Raw genomic sequence first — 6,308 nt, forward strand, 5'->3', positions numbered from 1 at the left:
AGTCTTTACAAATAACTTGGAACCAGAAAGGAAATTACTGAAGTGGTGCCCCTGAGGATACAATTTTTTCTAGGCTACCCCTAGAATATCAAGAATAGATGTTCCAGAGACCGTACAACTGTGTGGGATATCTGAGATTCCAGATGAAATGTGCTGATCAAACAGACGTTGGGAGTGGGTTACTAAATTGCAAGGAAACTTCATGTTTGTTAATGTTGATATTCATTGTATTACTTTGGCTTTTTGTCTCTATATCTATATACTGAGTTCTCTTGGTTATCTTGGTGTTGTGGTAAGATAATGGAATTTGGCAGACTGATTGTGATGGGCCACACCTGTCCTGTCCTGAGTGACGTATGCTGCTGATGTCAGCAGGAGAAACCACTCTCCCCAGGCAGTTTGAAGGACTTCCCCTTTTGGGGGAGGGAGAGTAAACGCTCGCTGAGGGGAGCTCAGTCTCTTTCTGGGGGTCACTTTCTTTCTGGTGGTGTGAGCTGCAGGAGCGGGCAGAAAGAGGTTTTTTCCTGGCAGTTTTGTCTTGTGGGCCCTGACTGCAAAGCTGTTTCCCATTGAAGCTATGGACCCCAGGTGGTGAGTTAACATACAAGCCCTGCTCTTTTGAATTAGCTGAACTGGAAGCGAGTTTGGAGATTGTGTAGACTTAGGTTAGCGTTAGGGGGATTATCCGTATTTCTTTTTCCCTATTCCCTTGTCTTTGATTTTATTAATTTCACCTTTGCTGTTTATTTTATTTCCAGTAATAAAACCTGATTCATTTGTGGAAAAGAGGCTGTAAGGCGAGGGAGCTTTGGACCTAGAGGTCCCTCATTATTTCCAGGACCCCAATATTACGGTGAGTCACTCAATTAACTCTCCCAATATTAAATTTGGGGGTTTTTTTGTTTATTTTTTAGTGAGGCAATTGGGGTTAAGTGACTTGCCCAGGGTCACACAGCTAGTAAGTGTTAAGTGTCTGAGGCTGGATTTGAGCTCAGGTCTTCTGACTCCAGTGCCAGTGCTCTATCCACTGCACCACCTAGCTGCCCCCTCCCTATGTTAAATTTGGCCCCCACAATGTTATATGAATTTCATTTCTGAATTAGTCCCTGATTTTGGACATTCTTACTATGGTTTGTATCGTGATGGGTCAATGATTCTGACCTCACTTTGTAATTGGAAGTATTCTGTCTCACCACTAATATGTTGTAAATCGCCCAATCCATGTTTCTTGGTCTCTGCACTTAGTTCAGAAACTCTGGCTCCCTGGAGGCTCAGCCTCATTGGCTCAGGCCATCCTTCAGGGTTTAGGTCTCCTGTTAGCTTTCTCTCTGTTAACCTTTATCCTTGTGAGGTGCTTCTTAACCTTAGCCTTCAGATGTTCTTCCTGGGTAGTGTCCAAGAAATGTTTTACCTTGTGGTCTCTCTGTGGTCATTGGCATACCCAGACGTCACTTTGACCAATGGGAGGGATGTAAAGGGACCCCCGAACTTGTTTTCTTGAGTTGCCCTATTTTTCAAAGATGAGGCCCCCCTGAACTAACTTAACAGTGATCTTTTGCTCTATTAAACTCTCAATGTTCTTGAAGCCAAGTCTGCCACAATCCTGGCTCCAGCCTAACCTGGACAGATAAACTGCAGCTGGGAACCTTTCAGATAAGCAGAACTCACCTCTAGGGTCTCATGTTCCCAAGCCCTCCTGCTTCCTCTCACTCCCCCTCCCCTTTTGCTCCCTTCTTCCTCCCATGTCATTTCCATTTGGGGAGGGCTTGTCCTCCAGTCCTCCCCTTTTTGTGACACCCCATAAAAATCCAAGGTATTGTCTATAGGACAAACTCTTTGTTATAAGGAGTTTCCAAATGCATGTACCTTTCTCTTGTAATAAATAGTTACTACCCCTATCTTGGAGACTTGTGACTTTTGGTTAATAGAAGCCACTGACAAGTTTGAGCAGACCTCTGTGTGTATGTATGTATGTAGATCTATGTATACATACACATGTGTATACATATATACACATTTACATATATGCCTATATATACACACATATATGTCTCTATCTGCAAAAATCCACTTAAAGAATACCATTCATTTACCACCGTCCCACTTGAGTGTCAGCAGAATTCAATAAGGAAACATTTCAGTGTCTGATATGTGCAAGGCCCTATGCCAACAACATTGCTCAAGCTTAAGACTCCAAGGGAAGTTGGCACACAGACAGAGCAAGATGAGGCAATGGAAAGCTCATTGGATTTGGAATTCAAAGACTTAGGTTTGAATCCTGGCTCTGGTACTTACTACATATGTGGCCTTGGGCAAGTCACCACCTCTCTGGTGCTCAGTTTACTCTTCTGTAAAATGAAGGAATTATGTTGAAAAGAGAAGAAAATGGACTTGTATCCCAAGCAAAGGAAATCCCCTGAAAACATAAACCAAGACCATTAGCACAAAAGATAGACAAGATTGCTGGAGCAACTAAGATACAAAGCACGAGAGCCAAGAAAAGCAACCTAACAACCAAGATGCTCCAAGGTGAAGAGGTACTTGATGGCTGTTATAAAGGGGGAGTCACATTGAATCCTATAAATGTCTTATTAAATCCTGCTTATTTGGACCTCTTCAAATCGGGGCCTGTTTTGGGGGCAATGCTTTCACCATCGCATTTACTCCATCATTTCCATTGCCTGTGAGACTGACTTCAGGATGCAAACACCCTTCTTGCATTCTTATTAACAGGTTGTTTCTGAAATGGTTTGCCCTTGAAAATGTTGTCCTTTGAGGGGCAGCTAGGTCGTGCAGTGGATTGAGCACCAGCCCTGGAGTCAGGAGGACCTGAGTTCAAATCCGGCCTCAGACACTTAACACTTACTACCTGTGTGACCCTGGGCAAGTCACTTAACCCCAATGGCCTCACCAAAATTTAACAAAAAATTTAAATTAAATATAAATGTCCCCAAAGAAAAGGCTGAGCAAAACAGTAAGAATTTCTTTTTAGGGACAAAGATGATTTCCCACTGTGAGGAAATCTTCTTAATGCAGCCGAATATTCCTCAACTAAATACATGTGGATAAGGGCAAAGGACAATTTAGAGTTTGAAGGCACTTGGACATTTTCTCAGTCGGTATGAAGTCTGCTCTGATTTAGCTGGAATATATTTAATAGTAATAGTTCACACCGATAGGTGGTACTTTGAGGCTTACAAAGCACTTGATATACACAGCATATTTGTAAAATAGGAGCTACAAGTATGATTGTCCCCATGTTACAGATGGGGACATTGAGGCTGAAAGGCTGAAGCGAAGCTCAGATTGGGACTCAAGGATCATAACATCATAGATATGGAGCTAAAATGGACTTCAGAGGCCATTTAATGTACGACAGCCAGGTGGTGCAATAGATAAATAGAACACAGGACCTGGAGTCAGTAAGACCGGGGTTCAAGTCCTGCTTCAGAATCTTCGTGCCGATGGGACGCCCTGGGCAAGTCATTCAACCTCTGTCTGATTTGGTTTTCTTCTCTGTAAAAAAGGGGGTTATAATAGCATCTACTTCCCAGAGTGGTTGAGAATCTAAAACAGTATTTGTAAAGCACTTTGCAAAACCTTAAAGTCCTATGTGAGTGCTTATCACCTTTTTGTCCAACTCCCTCATTTTACAGACGGAGGAACTGAGGCCCAGCGACTCAGCCAGGAAGTTACAGAGAGAGGATTTGGATTTCGGTTCTGAGATTCTCAGTTCAGTCCCTTTGCTGCTATTCTCAGGGAGCAGCAGAAAGATGGGAAATGAGAGTGGCCACTTCCACTCTCCGCCTTCTCATTTACAAGGATGACACAAGGAGCCCTGGGGCAACCAGATGCGTGCTTCCAGTTCTTGTCACGGTCACCATGGTCCTGGCAGGGGGTTAAATGTAGTCATTCTCCTTCTCTGAGTCCCCACCCATCATGTGTACAACAGATGGCCTCCACTGGGGCTACACTTGTGGCTACGGGACAGAAATATTCTCTTCCTCTATGTTCGAGAATGAGCTCATTAGAATAACAGAATTCTCTAAGATTAGAGATCAGTTAGTTCATCCTTCCCACTGTACAGGTGAGAAACCTGATCTCTATCTCTTACCCATAACAGAGGCACGGCGACCCAGGCATATCTGAGACTTCACCATTACATAGAACTAACTATACAATGACCACATTTCTGAAGGCCCAAATCCCATTCTCTAATCACAGGCCTTTCCATTTCTCTAGCTCTCTCATTCACACAACTCCCTACCTCTCAAAAGAACTCTTGGTTACTCAAGAATTCTCCAAAGCACTCCCATGTCACTTCCCTGTTCAGTAAACTCTAATGCCTCCCTCTTACCTCTAGATAAACTATGCTGGCATTCAAAACCCTTCACCAGCTCATCCCAACTTGACTTTCCAAATGTATTACACATTATTCCCCTTCACACACACACACACACACACACACACACACACACACACACACACACACACGACAATGGCCTTCTTACTTTTCCTCACACAAAGATCTCCATTTCCCACCGAGGGTCATTGGCATAGACCCCATTCTCATTCCTGGAATACATGCTTTCCTCACCTCTGCCTCTGTAAATCCTTGCTTTCTTTCAAAACGCAAACAGCTACTTTCTACATGAAGTCTTTGCTGATGAGCCATGAATCTTATCTCCCTCCCTTCCCCAGAGACTAAAGTGGTACAATGGGGTTTTTTCACCTTAGGTATTGGGGAAGATGTTTGTCTGTCTGTATTCTACCTTTAACGTAAATATTCCTTTGTAAAGACCAATATACAACCTACCAAGTAGTTAAATAGAACTATGTTGTAGGGATCCCCCTAAATTGGGTAGAACACAATTGGTAGGGGGCAGCTAGATGGTGCAGTGGATAAAGCACCAGCCCTGGATTTAGGAGGACCTGAATTCAAATCCAGCCTTAGACACTTGACATACTGTGTGACCCTGGGCAAGTCACTTAACCCTCATTGCCCCGCAAAAAACAAACAAACAAACAAAAACAAAATAATGTACTAGGGCAGTTGGTAAAATGACTAGGGTCAGCAGGTGATCCACTCTTTACCTGTGAAGGTAGATTCTCTATCCTCCCATTTTGTCACTTTGCATGCTCATCTGAAATTACCAGTTAGATATTTTGATAGTCATAGGGGGCAACTGGACATCAGAAATGTAACCCAATTCCTTGGTAGCTCTAGGAAGTTATTAGATGTCTTTATGTAGTTAATACTCCACTTATCCAGCCTGAGAAGGGACAAAATTAATCGCAGTTCTTAATTTTCTTCATAATTGAGGTTTTGATGTTATTTAGTCATTTCAATCGTGTGACCCATTTTTGAGAATTTCTTGGCAGATATTGGAGTGGTTTTGCCATTTCCTTCTCCAGCTCATTTTACAGACAAGGAAACTGAGGCAAACAGGGTTAAGTGACTTGCCATGGGTCATGCAGCTAATATCTAAGACCAGATTTGAACTCAGTCTTCCTTACTCCAGACCCAGCACTCTATCCACTGTGCCTGCTAGATGCCCTAATTGAGGTTTACTCCTTTCAGTTCTAAAACTTTTAAATTAGAACAACTTCTGATAGAAATCTAATAGGTGTTCCCCATTCACCTAATTTCTTACTTTTACTTTTTTTTTCTTTGTTTTTTTGCGGGGCAATGGGGGTTAAGTGACTTGCCCAAGGTCACACAACTAGTAAGTGTCAAGTGTCTGAGGCCGGATTTGAACTCAGGAACTCCTGAATCCAGGGCCGGTGCTTTATCCATTGTGCCACCTAGCCGCCCCTCACCTAATTTCTTAAGTAGAATAAAGTCAGTTCTCTCTTTGTGGCTCGCTTGCTGCTTTATACAAAGATCCACATTTTGCTTTCCTGTTTGACCATTATTCCTCAATTTCCAGATCTCTATAAGTCACTTATAGAGCCCTCTAGTGATCATTTGAACAACTGCAGGCTTTCTCAGTTTTAGGGCCTACTCCCACCCATGGGCCACAGGGTTTTGTGCCTGTTTTTGTTTTTACAAGGAACACATTCTTCCCCTCCCCCATTTAAAGATAGATATTTTTGACATTAGTGATTTTATGATATGCTTCTCCTCCTGTCCTTTAAGTCTACCTTAAAATGAAGAAAAAGCCTAACTGACCAACAAAATAAGAAGTAGGACAACCTGTGGCACTTTCTCTCCCCACCTCTCTTCAAAGGAGAGATGTTACCTTCTTTCAACTCAAGGATCAAGGTTGTTCACTAACATTTAATCTGAGTTCCATCGACTTTGTGAT

The sequence above is a fragment of the Dromiciops gliroides genome, chromosome 2, assembly GCF_019393635.1.
Source record: "Dromiciops gliroides isolate mDroGli1 chromosome 2, mDroGli1.pri, whole genome shotgun sequence".
NCBI lineage: Eukaryota > Metazoa > Chordata > Mammalia > Microbiotheria > Microbiotheriidae > Dromiciops > Dromiciops gliroides.